This window comes from Stegostoma tigrinum, chromosome 7, assembly GCF_030684315.1.
Source record: "Stegostoma tigrinum isolate sSteTig4 chromosome 7, sSteTig4.hap1, whole genome shotgun sequence".
Taxonomy (NCBI): Eukaryota; Metazoa; Chordata; class Chondrichthyes; order Orectolobiformes; family Stegostomatidae; genus Stegostoma; species Stegostoma tigrinum.
This window is the reverse complement of record NC_081360.1, coordinates 64208024-64228360: the sequence shown is the minus strand read 5'-3', so window position 1 is coordinate 64228360 and position 20337 is coordinate 64208024. Positions and strand designations below refer to the sequence as shown.

At 41.1% G+C, this 20337-nt stretch overlaps 1 protein-coding gene across 9 annotated transcripts in view; it reads right to left on the bottom strand.

Annotated features, from left to right (window-relative positions):
• Positions 1 to 20337, bottom strand: part of b3galt1b (UDP-Gal:betaGlcNAc beta 1,3-galactosyltransferase, polypeptide 1b) — a 106425-nt gene that overhangs the window by 52077 nt on the left and 34011 nt on the right. The window contains exon 1 of one of the 9 annotated variants that reach the window (XM_059647336.1): positions 8480 to 8551. The exons of the other annotated variants lie outside the window; for them this stretch is intronic. The gene's annotated coding sequence lies outside the window, so the exon portion shown is untranslated. Of the gene's footprint in view, positions 1 to 8479; positions 8552 to 20337 lie in introns of those variants that run through there. 9 annotated transcript variants of the gene reach the window in all.

Sequence of the window (20337 nt, the reverse complement as noted above, 5' to 3'; positions counted from 1 at the left end):
TGATATAAGTAATAGTACACACACTCAACCAAGGGTAAGTTTTGGGGTGGTCATTCCCACAGATATTGTCATGGAAGGATGCATCTACAGCTGGTAAATTGGTAAGGATGGAGTCAAGTATGTTTTTCCCTCTTGTTGGTTCTTTCACCACCTGCCTCAGACTCAGCCAGCCCATTCAGTAGTGCTGTTGTCAAGCCACTGTTGATGACGGATATTGAAGTTTTATACCCAGATTACAATTGATGCCCTTGCCCTCAGTGCTTCCTACAAGTGGCGTCAACAATCGATAGATCCTGATTCATAGCTGGGTGATGGATTCCTTGCAGATGTTTAACCTGGTGTGGAAAGACTCCATGGGGTCTGGCGTTAATGTTGAGGGCTTGCAAGGGAACTCTCATGACTGTCTCACACCGTGCCACCACCTCTGCTGGGTCTGTCTTGCAGTGGAAAAGAACACATCCAAGGATAATAATGGTGATATCATGGTATTGTTTGGGATAGCGTGTGTAAAGTATGAGTCCATGGTGATTAAGTACCTGCATGATATGTAAGGCTGTTGCTTGATTCCTCTGAGACACTGATATCCCCATTTTGGCACTGGTTCCCAATAGTTGGTGAGAGGACTTTGCAAGCTTAACAAGACTGAGTTTATTGTATTTGGTTTCAGAGCCTAGGTGCTTCCAGTTAGACCATCTGGTTTCATTCCTTTTTTAAATTTGGGATTTGAATTCATTAATTTCTGAAATTAAAAGCAAAATTTGGCTTTTTAATCAGTTTGGTGCAACCAATTCAGAGATAGTAAGAGCTGCATTTGCTGGATTCAGAGTTAATACAAGAGTTGGAGGAACACAGCAGGCCAGGCAGCATCAGAGGAACAGGAAGGCTTTCCAAAGAAGGGTTTTGACCCGAAACGTCAACTTTCCTGCTCAACTGACGCTGCCTGGCCTGCTCTGTTCCTCCAGCACCACATTGTTATCTCTGGTGCAACTGATTGCCTTGCTTGGCTATTTCAGAGGGCAGTTAAGAGCTAACCATATTGTTGTGGGTCTGAAGTTAAGTGTAGGACAGACTGTATAAGGACGACATTTATTCCCTGAAGAACATTAGCGAACCTAGCTGGGTTTTTGCAATAATTGACAATGGTTTAATAGTAAGCATTTGACTTTTAATTCCAGAAATTAATTAATTCAAATTCTACCATGTGCAAAAGCGGGATTTGAACACAGTTCCTGGAACATTACCTGGGTTTCCGGATTACTAGAATAATTTTACAGGACAGATTATATTCAGTTGTTTGATTCATTCATGTTTTGGTTTTTTTTTGCAAGGAAGAATGAAGTGCATAACATATGCGCGAATGACTCTGAATTGGTTGTACGTGGCCTTTTAGCCAAAACTGTTAGCAGTAAGACACAATTATTACCCTACCACTGGCTGTTTATCAAACATTAAGCAGTTCAAAGGAAATGTGATGAAACCATGGAAATTACAAGGTATAACAATTAAGTTGACTTTATAAATGAATGTTGTTTAACCCTGGTTGACTTTGAATCAAGACAAATTGGAGCACCAAATCCAAATGAGACACGGTCAATTGTTTTAAAAATGTATTCATTCATTGAATGTGGGCATCAGTGACTGTGAAAGCACTTAATCCCCTCTGTTAAATTCATAAAGAAAGGAGGGGGTGAACCACTTTCTTAGATTACTGTAGTCCACATGGCATAGGCTTACCCCCAGATCCATACGGAGGCAAGTTGAAGCAGTGAAGAAATAAACACAGAAAATGCTGGAGAAACTCAGTGTTTCTTTCAGAATTACAGCCCCTACAGTATTTTGTTTTTATCATGGTAATGAAGATATGGTGTTTTAGTTCCAGGTCAGGATTGTTTGGGCTTCGAGGGGTGCCATGAAGGTTGTAGTATTCCCACGTATTTGCTGGCTTATTCTTCTAGGTAGTAGAGGTCGTAGGTTTGTAAAAAAGTGTTGTTGAAGGAGCCTTGGGAAGTTGCACCAGCACATCTTGTAGATAGTACACATTGTTGCTACTGTGACTCAGCAGTGGAGGAATTAAAAGATTAAGGTGGCAGATGCTGTGCCAATCAAATATACAGCTTTGTGCTGGAATTCTTGAGTGTTATTGATGCTGCACATCATGCTTCAACGTGTGTGTTACAGACAGGATTTAGGAAATGAGAGGAGGCAGGCAAGAACCAGATAGGTCAATGAAATAATTAATTGAGAACTTGAATTTGGTTCTCACTGTCCTTTCATATCTAAGGATTTGGTTCCAATCAAGATCAGCATGTGGGATTGAATTTTGTTGTTTTTCTTGTGGTGTGTTTTGTGGTAGGAAGGGCACTTAATCAGACAAGATTGTGGTGAACCAGAAACCCACTACCTTCCCACTTCTGCCAGAAAATTGGGCATGGGGAGTCCACAGGGATGGGAAGCCCCAAGGTGGAGCTTCCTGCTATGCTGCCACTTCAGACACTTGGCTGGACAATAAAGGACTCCTCCAAAGCCTCACTCTAACGCTACAAGTGATAACACAGTGACAGACAGGCCTATTGGCATGCTGCATACATGGAAGGTAGACTTATTATGTCCCAGCTGGGCAGGACAGGGTATTGGGTTCACCCATTCGAAGTTACTCAGCCTGCTGATCCCCCTAAAGTCTTCACTCCTGCAAAACCCTTCGTGATAATAGTCACCTTTGGCCTGGGACACTCTGCAATTCTGGTATATGGTGGTTATCATTCCAGCATCAGCCATAGCCTCGCCAGTAACCCTGTCATTCAAAACAGCTGTTGGCGTTTGACTGGGCAGCCACTCTCTGTAGGTGCATTTCCAGGTACAGTGACCTTGATCTTGGGAAAGACACACTGGTATCCATTAAATGTTGGACAGACACTTAATATTGGCCAGCTTTGCCAGAGAAGGCAACACAATTTTTTTTTAAAACCAGCAGTATAAACCCCTGCTGCTTCCACATAATCCTGCCTCTTTTTTTCCTATTTGCCCGATGTACATGTCCCACAAAAAATAAGTTGGGTCAAATGTATGCTAGCTTGCAGGCACACTTACATCCTTAGCTGTTACAGTTTTAATTTTAATTCCTGTCAAGGTCAGTATAATTGTAATTGCAGGTCAATAGTTTTATTTACAACACCCAAGTCACTTTCCGTACATTAGAGTAATAGATCAAGTATGCAGCACACAACAAGAGTCTCTTTCACTGCATAATACATACCATTATAGTAATGTAATACGTACAATTATTAAACTGCAAGAATATTGTGAATCTGAGTGAACGAGTCAATGTAAACTTATTACGTGTAATGGCATGTAGCACGCAATAAAGCTCTAAAACTGGAGTAGACACTACCCCTCCGTACCCCACCAGCCTGCCAGCATAGATTGCCAGTAACATTTATCGACTGATCCCTGATACAAGGAAAGATGGAGCAGAACGAGTCTGCGTTCCCTGGAGTTTAGAAGAATGACAGGTGATGTCATTGACGCATGAAATTTGCCAGTCCCTGAATGATGTCAGCAATGATGAATCATTTGGGAAAGCATGGAGCAAATGCAAAAATAAGATTCTAGATGTCAAGATGGAAAATGTCAGATTTTGTGCATGAGACTTTAACGGCTAGATGAGAGTCACACTGCTAAGCGATGTTGAGTTCGTTTGCACACACCAACGTTATTATTACCAAATGTCACTTCATTAGTATGCAAGTTGTCATTTTACTTGGCTGAGGACAGAACCTAGATGGTATCAATTCCCAGCATTAAAGTCACTATGGATACTTGCTGGGTGCAGCTCACTAGCACCTTCTCAAGGCATCCATCTTGGCCAGCATTCCCTACCATCTCGGGGCACTCTCTGTTTCTGAAACCACCTGCACCCTTTGTCCATGGAAGCTGACACTGGATAAGCATTAGCCTCACCACATCATCATAGCACATCCCTGACTCAATAATAATGCAGCACACCATGCAACTACTGCATTTTGGAACTCGCCAATAACTTTGATGGCAATACCATCACGGACTCTCACTGTGCACAGGGACAGGCACCAAACTCCTGAGTTATGCTTTCTGGATGCTGGGCAGGCTTTGGGATATCAGGAGATGTGTGTCTCCACAATATTGCTAGACTTTGTCCTGCTGTTGTTACAGTTTTTATATGGCTGATCTAGTTCAAATCCTGGTCAATGGTAACTGCATGGATGTTAGTAGTGGGAGTGACGGTAACAAGATTGAATGTTAAGAGATGAAGGTGAGATTTTCTTGTTGCAGATGATCATTTGTACGGTATGAATGTTACTTGCCAGTTTTCAGCCCAAATTTCGATATCGCCCAGGTCTTGTTGCATTTATACACGGTCAGTTTCAGTATCTGAGGAGTCGCAAATGGTGCTGAAAATTGTGCAGTCAGTGAACATCTCTACTTCTGACCTTATGATGGAGGAGGGTCATTGAAGAAACAGCTGGTTGGGCCTAGGACACTACCCTGCCAAATTCTGGCAGTGATGTCCTGGATGACTGACACCCAACAAGCATAATTGTCTTCCTTTGTACCAGGTATGACTGGATGTGAGTTTGCTCGCCGAGCTGGAAAGTTAGTTTTCAGACGTTTCATCACCATTCTAGGTAACATCATCAGTGAGCCTCCAACGAAGCCTTCATCGGAGGCTCACTGATGATGTTACCTAGAATGGTGACGAAACGTCTGAAAACTAACCTTCCAGCTCAGCGAGCAAACTCACATCCAGAACCTCAACCTGAGCTACAAATCTTCTCAAAACTCGCCAGGTATGACTCTAATCAACTGAAAGTTTTTTCCCCAAATCCATTGTCTCTCGATTTGCAAGGACTACGTGATGCCACACTGGGCTGAATGTGGTTTTAATGTCAAGGGCAGTCAGTCTCACCTCACCGGTGGAATTCAGCTCTGACAACATGTTTTTATGGGTAATGTTGCCTTTTTTGGGTCATGTACGGTTAAGCCTGTGGGGTGCTAGGTTTCACTCATCCTACTGCACTTGAAATCTCCTACTACTCATTATTAGCTTGTTCTTTTTTTATCTTGCAAAATACAGAATAGTACGGGCTTGTCTTTTGAACACCACTCCAGTTTCAAGTCATTTCATTTTATAAGTGCTATAGCTATTTCATAGAATCACAGAATCCCCAGAATGTGAAAGCAGGCCATTCGGCCCAACAAGTGCACACCAACCATCCCACAGCATCCCACCCAGACCCATTCCCTGACCCTATCCTTCTAACCCTGCATTTCCCGAGGCCAATCCACCTAACTTGCACATCTTCGCACTATTTAATTAACAATATTAAAAAGAATAGGTGAAGGGCAATGTCATTAAAATATTATTAATGCACTTCACTTTATTTAAAGAAGTAATCTATAATAGACACAAACAATTGCGGAACAAATCAATGAGAAAAAATGATTTTCTATATTTTGTTTGACACATGACAATGCAAGACATCTCTTTTCTAGGACATCTATTTAGAATCCATCAATGGAAAACCAAAGAACTGATAAATACTAGGCAAAAATAATGTCTCAAATAAACTAGTGAGAAACAAAAATAATTGTAAATGTCACAAAGGTTTGAAGAAATAGATTAGTGGATCCATTACAGGCAGAGATGGGAAAATTTATAATGGAGAATGAGGAAATGGCAGAGAAAAGTAAACAAATATTATGCGCCCATCTTCACAAAGCAAGAGAAGAAGAACTCCAAGGAATACTAATGAACCAAGAGACCAGTGAGAATGAGGAACTCAAAGACATTAGTATTATTAAAATGTAGTGCAGGCATTGTAAGAGGAAACTCCCCTGAAGCTGAGACCCAAACATCATAGGAGTGTCAAAAGATGTGGCTATAGAAATAGTGGGTGCATCAGTAGTCATCTTTCAAAACATAATAGTTTCTTGAATTGTTCCTTCAAGCTCAAATGTAGCAAATGCTAATAAAAAAGGGAAAAGGAAAACATGGAAACTACAGATTAGTGAAATCTAACATCAGAAGAAATGTAAATACTAGAATATATTAGGTAGGTTGAAATAACTGGATACTCAGAAGACAACAGTAGAATTGAGCACAGTCACAAGGATTTATGAAAGGGAAATTATATTTAACAGTCCTGTTGGAGCTTTGATAGATAGACCTTGCAGAATAGATAGAAGGGAACCAGGGATTTCATGCATTTAAATTTCAGACAGCTTTTAATAAGGTCCCATACAGGAATTGAGTAAGGTAAATTAAAGCGCATGGGATTAGAGGTATTATACTGGCATTGATTAAGAATTGGTCAACAGATGAAAATGAGATTAAGAATAAACTGGACATTCCCCACTTGGCAGGCATTGTCTCATGATACACCAGAGAAATCTGTACTTTGCACCCAACTATCCACAATCTAGATCAATAATTTAAATAGTGGGACAAATGTAATATTTTAAAGTTTGCTAATGACACAGAATCAGGTAGGAGTGTGAGCTGTGGAAAGGCTGAAAAGAGGCTTCAAAAGAGATCAAGGGTAAGAATGTGGCAGATGGAATATGTTGAAAATATGAAATTATCCACTTTGGCAGGAAACAGAAATGCAGTGCATTTCTTACATGTTGAAGGATTGGGCGGTGTTGGCGTGCTGAAGGGTCAGGGTGTTCCTGTTCGTGAATCACTAAAAGCTGATATGCTGCTGCAGAGAGCAACTGGGACGACAAACTGCACATTGATTTTAATTGCCAGATGATTTTAATGTAGGAATAGTGACACAGCAGTTGTATCAAACCTTGATGATACCACACCATGAATAGTGTGTCCAGTTTTGGTCTCTTACCAAACAGAGGATACACTTGTCATAGAGGGGGTGGAACTTACCAGACTGATGGCATTGTCTAATATGCAGATATTGAGGAGGCTTTTACTTTTAGAGAAAAAAAATCAGCAGGTATGTTCAGACACTCAGGCATATTAAGACACTCCTCCAGGCCACTTGAACTCAAACTTTTCAGCTACCCTGCACCGCAAGATCCCTATTGGAGAATGCTGCATGTCTACTCTGTTTTTAAGAGACTTCAACATTAAGAACTCTGTTGCAGATAAATAATGTTATGACTCCATCTATTATGCAGTCAATACAGTATATGTAGATGGCACACATAGAATCAGTCGCTCTGCTGTAAAGTCTATCCCATAACTTTTATTGCTTTTTTTAAATAAACAAAGTCATGCAGTCAATCAATCCCTGAGAAGTGATTGCTGATTAGATTAATATCATTAGCATGGCAGAAGAGATTAGCCTTGAATTCTCTAGAATTTAGAAGAATGAGAGAGTATTTCATTGAAATGTACAAGATTCCTGCAGTGTTTAACAGAATGGATGAAGAAAGGATGTATTCCTTGGCTGAGGAATCTAGAACCAGGGTACAGAGTCTCAATAGGGGTAGGTCATTTCAGACTAAAGTGAAGAAGCTGGTTAATCTTTGGACTTCCTAATGTCAGGAGGGTATAGAAACTCAAATGATAAGAGTATGTTTGAGACGGAAATTGATTGAATTTTAGAAATTAAAAACACCAAGGGATACAGTAATAGTGTGGGAAAATGGTGCTGACACTGCAGGTCAGTCTCAATTTAGCTGAATGGGCTGATGGCTCATGGGTCCAAAGGGCTTATTCATATTCCAATTTCCTACATTCATATCCTGAGTTATTGATAACTGTCAAACATAGGAGGATGAGTCCAAAAACTGTAGATGCTGGAATCTAAGATAAACAAACAGGAGTCTAGAAGAGCAGAGCAGGCCAGGCAGCATCTGCAGGAAAGGAGCAGTCAACATTTCAGGTATTCAGAAGAAGGGTATTACCCGAATAATGCATAATAATTGTACAATGGTGTGGTGCTTCTTTTTCCAATAATGTCCTATAGTTCTCAGTTTCTCCCATAGTTTTCTCAGATACATCATTATTTGGTTCAGCCGAACAAACAAGAAACATGTAAGGATATGCAAGCCTCTACTGTCATTGTCATTGTCCTATTAGCATCAGAAGCTATATGTATAAGTGATGGATGGTTGTCAGATTTGAGTAAAATTGGCCGCCTGGTAAGTTTCACTCACTCATGGTCGGCACAACATCGTGGGCTGAAGGGCCTGTTCTGTGCTGTACTGTTCTATGTTCTATGTACTTGCCAAGAAGAAGTATGTCCATTTGGAGAAGCAACGGCCTAGTGATATTATTGCTGAACTGTTAAATCAGAGAACCTCAATAACATTCTGGGGACCTGGTTTCATATCCTGCCATGGCAGATGGTGGAATTTGAATTCAATAAAATATCTGCAGTTAAGAATCCAATGAAGACTGTGAATCTATTGCCGATTGTTGGGGAACAACCCATCTGGTTCGCTAATGACCTTTAGGGAAGGAAACTGCCATCCTTACCTGGACTGGCCTACGTGTGGCTCCAGACCCACAGCAATGTGGTTGACTCTGAGCAATTAGGAATGGACAAAAAGTGGCTTCCTCGCCAATGATGTTCTTATCCTTTACTGAATAAAGAAAATATTACCAAAGACTAGTTTACTCTATGAATATACAAATGACAAGGAATGGCACATCATATAAGTATACACAAACAAATGTGGGACAAAATTATGCACACTGGGACAACCTACCGGGAATTTTGTTATACATCAGTGTCAAAGCCCCAAGATTTTCAATCTCCTAATAAGTTCCCCAGACAAATTTTATTCTCATACTCAGGAAGCATGAAGAACACTCTCAGGCCAATTAGAACATAAAACATAGAAGTGTCCAGCACAGGAATCAGCCCTTTGGCACACAATGTTGTGCGGAACATGATGTCAAATGAAACGAATCCCTTCTGCCTGCCATTGGTCCATATCCCTCCATTTTTTGCATATCTGTGTGCTTATCTAAAAGTTCCTTAAATGCCTCTAATGTATCTGCCCCCACCACCACCCCTGGCAGTGCATTCCAAAGTGCTACCACTCTTTGTGTGAAAACCTTGTCCCTCATGTCTCCTTTGAACTTCCCCCTCTAACCTTAAATACACGCCCCCTAGAATTAGACATTTCAACTCCAAGAAAAAGATTCTGACTGTCAACCTTATCTATGCATCTCATAATTTTATAGACTTCTATTAAGTTTCCCTTCAGCCTGCGCCACTCAAGGTAAAACAATCTGAGTTCTTCCAGACTGTCCTTATTTATACCCTCTAATCCAGACAGCATCGTGTGCTCCTAGGCTACTTGGTCTGCTGTGTTCATCCAGCTCCACGTTTTGTTATCTAGCATCCTAGTAAACCTGTTCGGCACCCTCTCCAAAACCTCCACATCCATCCTGTAATGTGGTGACCAGAATTGAATGCAATATTCTATACGTGGCCTAACCAAAGTATTATTAAGCTGCAACATGGCATCCTGATTCTTGTACTCAGTTCCCCGAACAATGACGGCAAGCATGCTATACACATTCTTTACCATCCTATCTACTTGAGTGGCTACTTTCAGAGCCATGGACTTGAGCATCAAGGTCCTTCTGTACATCGATGCTGTTCAGAATCCTGCCATTAACTGTATACTTTTCCTTAACGTTTGATCTCCCAAAGTGCAGCACCTCACACTTACCTGGGTTAAACAAATTTCTGCCATTTCACTGCCCATATCTGCAACTGATCTATGTCCCACTGTATCCTTTGACAACCTTCTACACTGTCCATAGCTCCATCAATCTTTGTATTGTCTGCAAACATATTCATCTAAATCATTTATATATGTCACAAATGGCAGAGGTCTCAGTACGAATCCCTGCAGAATGCCACTTGTCATGGGCCTCCAACCTGGAAAACACGCTTCCACCAATGCCCTCTGCCTCTTTCATGGCCATGTCAGCATTGATCCAGCATGTCTGTTGGAGGCTGAATAACCAGAATCCAATATAAAGAGGTTCTCGTGTGTTACACTCCCCTTGGAAGAGGAAATGTGGTCATTGAAATGTTTCTCACACAGGATCCAATTGCTCCTCGCCAATTTGTCTACTCATGTTCTTAGCCACCACTAATAGTGCACCAGCCCTCAACTTTCTTCTGGGATGCCCAGTGCTTGTATCCTTGATGTTAAACAGCTGACTCAGTCAAATGTTTTTATTCAGTATGGGACCTGAGAGTTGCTGGCTGGGGTGGCATTTGTTTAGTAGATGGGAATCCAAAACAGAACCAGATTAGCCATGATTTCATTGAATGTTAGAGCAGGCTTGAGGGACTAAACGGACTACTCCTGTTCCTAATTCACATGTTGGCATATACATACGCAAAACAAATATTAGAATTGAACTGTTTCCGGTATCATAACTTGGTTGTTTCAGGGAATGCTGAAGTTTCATCTATTCAAAGTCATGGATTGAAATTATGTATCCAGAATCTTACTGCTGTGGAGCTTCGCTTGTAGTTAACTTAGACATATCCTGTAATAGTTTTATGAGTCTATAATTTTCCATCTTCTAGTTTAGATAGAAATTTTTAGTTCTTCAACAAGCATATGCAAATTTTCCACTGCACATGACCAGAATTCTACACCCTTGTTGGCAGAAACTTCTATGATATGAAATTATGGATGGAATCTTGTGCTCCCAGAGGCGGCAAGTATGGTCAGGTGGCCAGGAGGAGAAATGGCTACAAGACTGGTTAAGAGCCACAATCATGCCTGCTGGGAACTTTGGTCGAGCTAGTTTCAAGTCTGACCTCAGTTAAAACTGTAGCCAGGATATATTGTGACCTGTCTTGTAAGCGGTGACCTGCAGTTTCCTATGTTGTGAAAATGAGGGAGGTGTCATAGTGGCCTGCTAGACATACTGGTAGCATTGTACCTAATATGGAGCATGGTATATGGCTGTTTATGACTTGGTACAAGCATTTGGGCGTTGTTTAGCAGTAAACTACATTGTTTGGGATCATACATTGTTATCAGGTTTGGTCAATTCATTGGCTGGGTGCCAGAGAGGTTTCTGGAAAATGAGCACACAAGATTTTGCAGGAATGAATCTTTGAGTCCGAGCAGCTGCAAGTCCTTGAGGCCAACATTTGAGAAGTACATGCCCCAAAGTTATCTTCAGAGAAACAAAGAAACATGAGGCAAGATCTACATTGAGAACAAAGTTGGCTGCTCCACTCAAATCAGGGTAGTATTTGTTTCAAGCCAAACTTATAGAGTTAAAATTAGAGTTAAATGTGAATTAAAACAATGTAGAGATTAAATGAGGTGAGTTAAAGTTACAGTTAAGCTAGATAAAGTAAGTAGTAAATGGTATAACAAATATACTGACTATTGGTGCTTAAGGAGTTAAATAAAGAAGGTTTAAATTGAAGCCTGAGTTAACTCCCTATCTGTCACACCGGGCAAGAATAGCTGGGTAAAAAGTTTGACAACTCCTCTTGGGTAACACAAGGTCAGAGGTAGGAAAGGCATTTAGTTAGGTGGAATGATGATAGACTTGGTCCCCACTACCTTCCTAACTCCACCAAAATTAAGTTCCAGACACGAAGGCCCATGATCAAGTATGTCACCTTGCAGCCATTTGAGACCCTTGAATCACTAATTAAGGACCACTTAAAGGCCTCTTCTGGCTGCTGGGGTTAACCTGGGTCACCTGACATGCAACATTCCTGGCAGCAAAAAGATTACAGATTAATTCCGAAATTGTTCCTAATTCAAAGGCACTCAGTGCCTGATTGAGGGCTCAGTCATCGGGCTGGGGATGTCTCATGAGAAACCTCCACCCTTCTTTCTGTGCTCCTTGCCCTTATTCCCCTCTGCCACTCCCACTCCATGAGACACTTCACCCCAAACCCCCTCTCAGATGTACATTACTACTTATCTTGTTCCTCGGGAAGCAGTCAAGGCAAGAATTTCTACATCTGATAATTAGCAGTTCCTACCAGGAGGCACTTCTACCCCAAGCACTAATTCCAGAGGAATGCTGACGTGTCATCAGAACTGCCCGATTGCCAGAAGATTTGGCAGGCATTCCCTGAAAGAGATAGTGCAGGTCTCTCACCACCTCTCAAGCTGGTAGGTAACGTCCCTGTCACTATGGGCTTATGTGCAATTTCTGCATTCTTATAGGAAAATTCTTTCTGCTGATGTGAACATCCTTTATTTCAGAAAATGCATTAATTTAACATAACATTAAACAAATAAAAAAAACAGCAATGTCGAAAAATTCCATTTATTTCATATTGTTGCTTGGAGTAACTTTTGAAAATTATTTTACACATTGTACACTGACTGACTACAAGAATTTGAATTGTACACTGAGGCATAATTTGTTGGGTTTTTGTAGTTCAAGTAGGCAGGTACTGCTGTCATCCTCACTGATCATGGCAGGACTTATTTGATTGGCATGGTTTCCATCTGGGGTCGGAAATCTGACACTGGGAGCATTTCAGGATCACAGCTGTCACAGTGCTGATTTTAATGGAGGTGAACTGTTGATGATGTGACCAATCAATACAGATGGGAATAAGAACATGTCTGCACGTGTTTGTGCTTGATTTAAACACAATTTGGCATTCAAGTAAACCATTCATACCACACAAATGCTAGGGAGCGCCTATCCCCAACAAGAGACAGTCTAACCTCCGCCCCATGGCAATCAATCCAGAGATGACAGGTTTGTCTTATGAGACAAGTTTCAACAGTGGAAAAACAGCAACATATTTCCAAGTCAGAGAGGAGAGTAGTTTGGAGGGAAAGTTGAAGATGGTGATGTTCCTATATATCTGCTGCCCTTGTCTTCTAGACAGAAGTGGCCCTAAGTGCTGTCTAAGAATCTTTGGCGAATTGCTGCAGTGTATCTCGCAGATAGCACACACTGCTCCTAATGAGCATTGAAGGTAGAAGACGTGGATGTTTGTGAATGTCGTGACAATCAAGTAGGCTGCTTTGTCTTGGATGTTGCCAAGATTCTTGACTGTTGTTGAAGCTGCACAAATCCAGGCAATGGGGGACTATGTTATCATACTCCTGACTTGCAGATGATGGACAGGCTTTGGGCAGTCAGCAGATGAGCTTTTGTCACAGTATTCTGAGCCTAAGACATAGTCTTGTGGCCATTGTATTTATATGCTGAATTGAGCTGATTTTCTGATCATTGATGTCCTCCAGGATGTTATTGGGGGGAATTTAGTTAATAGTGATGGTAACAGCAAATATATTCACAAAAGGCTGCTAATGGACTTTTAAGAAAAGAACAAAGGTTTATTTTACAAAAGAAAACTATAAACTCCACCTTATTACTCAAGAACTATTGCAACAATCTTATTATAACCATCAGAAGTAAAGATTCATCGCCATTATTCCAGTAATACTCGTGCAAACACTTAAACTTCAATGAAGAAGCTGGTAAGCTGCAATTAAGTCCTGTGCAAACACAAGATGCCATTCCCTTTGTTGGGGGTCAGTTTAGTTCAGTTGGCTGGGCAGCTGGTTTGCAATGTAGGCTGACGCCAACGGCACAGGCTCAATTCCCATACCAGCTGCGATTCTCATTAAAGATTCTCCTTCTCCACCTCTCCCCTAACCTGAGGTGTGGTGACCTGCAGGCTAAGCCACTGCCACTAGATTCTATGAAAGAGGAGAGCAGTTCTGAGGTGATTTTACCGTTGCTTTCTTCATTTAATGTCCCTCCCTGGCAGTCTTAAAACAAACTGCTAACTCGGCTCAAAATTACTTAATGTGGTTTCCCTAAACTCATGTCTTCAACAGACTTGTAGGATGATTATTCTTCTTGACAGCTCCATGGCTTTCTGTTTCTGAAGTTTTCTTCACCCTGGCTTCTCAATACCACAGGATTTACCTCCAGTCCAAACTGTTTGGAAATGGCTGCTGCTGTAACCCTAACCCTAAGCCTAGCCCTATCCCTGCATGAACCTGCTGCAGGTCCTTTACACTCTCTCTTCCTGGTAGTGGAGAAACTTAAGTTGCCAAATATTTGAGCAATAATCTCACAAGATGGCTTGCACATCACTTAGCTGAAATCACTTCTTGTAAATGTTGTTTTGCACTTAATGTCCAAAATTACATTTTGACCTTTCAATAAAAAGTCAGATCTTCACATAACTAAAATTAAATTCATTTTCCCTCTATTTCAGGTCACAGGTTCTCAAAAATTATCTATGTTATGAACATAAATAACATTTAACTACTTGTGATGCATTAAAAGAAGAATAAGAACATATAATATTGCCATCAAAATGCAAACATGTACAGCAGAAAAGCCATGTGAATGAGGAGTATTTAATGTTTAAACAGCACCAAAATGAGCTGTAATTTATCACTCAGTTAGATTAACAAACATGCACTAGCTATACACAATTTTTGCACAAGGTTCACAATTCGAAACATTGATTTGGTTAATAGTTGCTTTCAATGCCTAACTGCAGCAATATTCTTCCTGCCTACTTAATTCTCGAGGAACAAACACTTCCCACATCCTCCTTTCATTTCTCAAGTGCATTCACACACTTCCTTCGCGTAGACAAATATAACTTGAATTTCACACCTGCCCACAATGACAAAAGAAAACAGGCAATCAAATTGGTTAGACTTTTCACGAACAGACAAACACAGTGAATTGGATACTAGATACTGCGTTGGCATTTGGCCCTGGCAACATCCCAGCATGGAGAAGAGATGCACTCTAGAACCAACTATGCATTTATCCAAGCTGTTACAATACAACTGTTACCTGCATCTATCTGAAAATGTGAAAAATTGCCCAGCTGTGTCTTGTTAAAAAAAAATCCATCTCCAGTAAGGGAAGTCTAACGATGTCCAATGGCATTATCATTCCTGAATACCTAACTATCAGTAATCAGAAATCAAGTTGGGCAAGCCATGTAAACACCTTGGCTATGAATTCTGCAGCAACTGGTGCATCTTCTGATTCCCCAAAGCCTATTCACCATCAATGATGCACAAATCCGGAGTGTGATTGAATTCTCCCCATTTGCTTTCATGAATGTGGTACCAATAACAATCAAGAACCTTAAAATGATTCAGGACAAAACAGCCTGCTCGATTGTTACTCCATCCACCAATATAGGCATTCACTCCATCTCCCACCGAGGCAGCAACAGCAGTGTAAAATATTGACAAAATACATTATAGTAATACAAAGCTCCTTTGACAGCTGCATTTAAATGAATAATCCCAACTGCAAGCTACATACTATTCCAGCTCGGAACAAGATCCCCATTCCTTCACTGTTATGATTCAAAATTTTCAAACTTCCTCCCAAAAAACACAGTGGATGTATTAGATTGGAATGACCTTGGCAGCAATGTCCTTATCCCATGAAAGAATAAAATTAACAACTGCATATGAACCAAATGACACAGAATTTGTCGCCTGAGAAGTGATGTCACTCATTGCAGATTTCAATGTGTTTCTCACAATGATGTAGTGAGCTTGATGGTATGGTTTCATGGTTTCTGCCATTTATCTATGTAATTTAGCTATACAAAACCCTAGTTCGGCCACATCTGGTGTACTGAGTCCAGTTCTGGTCGCCTCATTACAAGAAAGATGTGGAAGCCTTGGAAAAGGTGCAGAGGAGATTTACCAGGATGTTGCCTGGAATGGAGGGAAGGCCTTATGAGGAAAGGTTGAGAGCGCTAGGGCTTTTCTCTTTAGAATGACGAAGGATGAGAGGTGGCTTTATAGAGGTGAGCAAAATGATCAGAGGTATAGATAGAATGGATAGCCAGAGACTTTTTCCTAGGGTAGAGGTAGTTATTACAAGGGGCATAGTTTTAAAGTGAGTGGAGGTAGATATAGGGGAGACGTCAAAGGTAGGTTCTTCACTCAGAGTGGTTGGGGCGTGGAATGCATTCACGGAGAGGGTAGTGGAGTCGGCCTCATTAGGGGCATTTAAGCAGCTGTTAGATAGGCATTGGATGATAGTACAAGATAGAAGTGGAGGTTAGATAGATCTTAGGTTTAGGAAAAAAGTTTGGCACAACATCGTGGGCCGAAGGGCCTGTACTGTGTTGTACTGTTCTATGTTCTATGTTCTGACATTAACTTCACTCTGGCAGCAGTTATTGGGGACTTGTAGAAGAATACGCTGGCAATTTTCAACAAACCACAAAATTCTAAGCAGGTGTATCCTATGTTCGTCTTCTGCAAAATTATTTTTAAAAAATGAAAGATTCAGGCATTCACTTATGCTTAAGTTTGAAGTTAAAATGCCAACCTGAGTTTTTAATTCTAAAGAATTTTAATTTTTTGCATAGAAAACAAAAAAAGCTCATTCCAAAAAAACACAAGTTAAGCAGCACAGAGAGCTTATTCAGTGGTAGTTAGTTTTCAGGAGGCCATTAAAGACTGAGGGTGGAACATTATAATGGCCTGAATGACACTAGTTATGGGGAGAAATGTGGCAGAATTGAGTGATAAGTCGGGAGCATCGGGAGCAATGCACTGCATCTTTTAAGCAAGTTCTGGGCAGAGAGATGAGGTTCTTGCCAGGGAGCAGTGAATTGCCTATTAAAGGGGATTGTTATTTGTTAATGAACTTATCAAGTGAAACACAACATGGAGGTCAGAGCAGGTACCTGGTGACCGCAGCTTGCCACATGCTGGAAAGGACCTTCAGATTGGATACTGAGCACAAATATCACAGGGCACACTCAATGGGCATTGGCTACATGCACCTCACATCCATGATGATTAGCATCTGACAGGTGCCAGCCTCCAGGAATGCTCAAAGGACACTTCCAATGCTTCTGTACCTCATTGCTGTATCATGGGCTGCACTGGCAACTATCGTTGAAATGCCGTAACAAGGACATTGCACTCAGGGCACATGGACTGAAACGGGCTGCTGTATTTGAGATAATGGGAACTGCAGATGCTGGAGAATCCGAGATAACAAAGTGTGGAGCTGGACGAACACCGCAGGCCAAGCAGCATCTTAGGAGCACAAAAGCTGACGTTTCGGGCCTAGGCCCTTCATCAGAAAAGCTGTATTTCTGAATTGTTTACTTGCTGACATCGTGCTCACTCACTGAGCCTGTTTGTTGGTCACAACATCCATGCCTTGCCTTGTCATTGCTTTTCACCTTGCCCCTCGCCACATAACCAGCAGCAAGAAGAGCAGGTCAGAGGTTAGGAACACGATTAAAAGCCTGTCTACCATCTTCAAGGCACATGTCAGGAGTATGATGGAATACTCCCCTTTTGCCTGGATGGAAGCAGATTCAATAACACTCAAGAAGCTTGACACCATCCAAGCCAAAGCAATCCACTTGATTGGCACGTCCACAAACATCTGCTCCCTCCTCAACAGACACTCAGTAGCGGCAGTGTGCACAATCTATAAATGCAGAAGTTCATCGAAGATCCTTCAGCAGCACTCTCCAAACCTCTGACGAATTCTACCCCAAAGGACAAGCATTTCTCCAGAATTTTCCATTTATTCTCATCAATTACAGTTTTCCTATGGTTCCTTAATATCTTGTGCAGACAAATGTGGCCATGTTGTCATGAAAATTCACTCTTACATTTGGAATTCGGCACTTTTGTCCATGTTAGAACAAAGGGTGTAGCAAGCTCAAGAATTCAGGCCCTGGTGGAACTAAACTATCAGTGAATAGGTTATTGCAAAGCAAGTGCCATTTGATAGCACTGTTGATGATACCTTCCACTATTTTATTGACAATCGATAGTAGATTAGTAGATAGCAGATAGTAATTAGCTGGATTGGATTTATTTGGATACTTGTGTTTAGGGCATACCGGGCAACTTTCCACATTGTCGGTCAGTGTCGCCGCTGTACTGGAAGAGCTTGGCTGGGGTTGTGGTAAGTTCTAAAACATGTGTATTTAGTACTATGTCCAGAAATTTGCAATGGCCGTTAGCCTTTGCAGAATCCAGTGTCTCCAGCTATCTCTTAATATCATGTTGAGCTAATCAAATCGGTTGCAAATTGGCATCTGTGATAATGGGGACCTCTGAAGGTGGTTAAACATGACTGCTTTAAGTTCCTCTGCTTTTGTCTCGATCAATTCCTTGTTTTCTATTATGAATTCCATAGTGGGGCTTACTTAGCTACTTTAAGCCACTGAAGTTTACTTAAGCTATTCATTCTTTTTCATATGTATTTGTAGACATTTTAATTTGGAGCTGGCAGACACCTCTGATTTGAGTGCGTCTGAGCCGACCTGGACACAAGTCTTATGGCTTTTAGCTTGTTTTCTTCACACTCACTCTCTTTAGTGCTTATTTGGAGGCTGCCTTCCTCAAGTCTGTTTCACATTGTTTATGAGCACACCCTGACTTCAGCGATGAAGTACAGGTTTACAGCATCTGCAATTTAGTTTGCATTTTTAATGCAGAGGGAAAGGTAGGCAGCTTGCGATGATTGGGAGCACTGAAAATGTGACCTATCATACAGCGGATGGACAGATCACCGGGTGGCATCATGCTACATCCAATTATACAGCTACAGCATGCCAGGATACCATGAGACATCAGTCCAGGGGGTGGGCCAGTTTTCCCAGCAGGAGACAAACAACAGTACTGAGTATCTGAAAGAGCATTCAGTCGTAAACAGGAGAGTTGGTGAGATATTCCCAGTGAGTGACGAGGATTTACAGAGAGCAGAAAGGGTTATGAGTTTGGAAAGATGAGGAAAGTGAAAAACATCGGATAGACAGAAAGCACACAGTATTGATGGCTGTAGCCTCTGAGCCTTGGTGAGAAGTGTCTGGAGAGGCAGAGTGCATTGATAATCATCAGAAAGTTGAAGAACTGTGGACATTTTTAACCGTCAATTCCAAAACATTTTTATTTTAAGAAACAGGACTGCTACAGAGTCAAAGCCTGCAAATGTAAAAAAATTCTGTGCAGACTGATGGGATATAACAGCTATCAGTAACAAAGGAACTTCGAGCAGAATGTGTATACATATTTCAGCAGCCTTGAAATCCTGTTAGTTTGTTAGCATCTCTTCTGTTATTTACCACCTTGTCGGCAGTTAACCAACTTGAAAATTCTGCTTGATATATCTAAATCCAGGTTATAGAAAAGAGCAACGGCCCTAATACAGATACCTTAGAAACAGAGACGTCAAACCAGACAAAAGTCACCACTACTTTTTGCTTAGAGATAGCAAGAACTGCTGACGTTGGAGTCTGAGATAACACAGTGTTAAGGTGGAGGAACACAACAGGATAGGCAGCGGAGGAGCAAGAAGGCTGGCATTTCGAGTCAGGACCTTTCTTAGGGGTCCCAACCTGAAATGTCAGCTTTCTGGCTCCTCTGATGCTGCCTGGTCTGCTGTGCTCTGCTCAGGGCTGCAAAAGAAACTGCTGTGGGATTGGGGTAGGATCCAGTGGCCAAGGTCCATTTAGGTATCATCAATAAGGGCAAAACTAGGAAAGAGTGTGAGAGGCTAGATACTAAACTTAAATAAAAGGAACATCAAAGATTATAATCCCTGGATTACATGAATTGTATGCAAATTGGCACGGTGCAGAAAATTTGAGAGGAACATGTGACTCAAAACATCTTGCAGGAGAGGCAGGTTCCAGATTGTGAGTCACTGGCATCAGGGAAAATGGGGTCTGTATTGCTGGGATGATCTTGAAACTTGCTGGAGTCAGCTGATGTTGTTACTGAACAAGTCAGATCTGTTTGAGTGATTGACTCAAAAATTCAATATCCCATATATGCCTTATAGTATCCCTTTTTAGTACTCAAACCACAAGAAAGAATTCTCTTCTCTATCACAGTTAGATTTGACATAACTGTCACTTTCATTTCCTAATTATGAGAGACTGACAGTCTCTTCCTAACTATTCACACAGCTGAGTTTAGATTTTTTTCAATTTCAAATAAACCCAGTTCAGTTGCAACCAAACATTTCTGGTCTGGAGTTTTCAAACTATGACTCTCACACTGAGATAATCTATTTCTTAACAGTTCTGAATAAACTCCATTCTCCAGAAGAATCTGCTTAATACATCCAACCAGGACATCTCTAAAACTAAACCCAAAAGCTTTTCAAGCCAGGGACATTTCCCCCTAAATAATCAGAAAATTGATTCCTGATCATTATAATGAATGGAGGCTAAAGCTCTTCTGTTTTAACGATATCTTCATAAAATGCTCTCAATACAAATTAACTTTACCAGAATGTTCTGTCTCGCTCATACTTGTTCTAAAAAAAAACATAGCTCCAGAAACACTTACATGTTAAACATTAACCCCAATTAC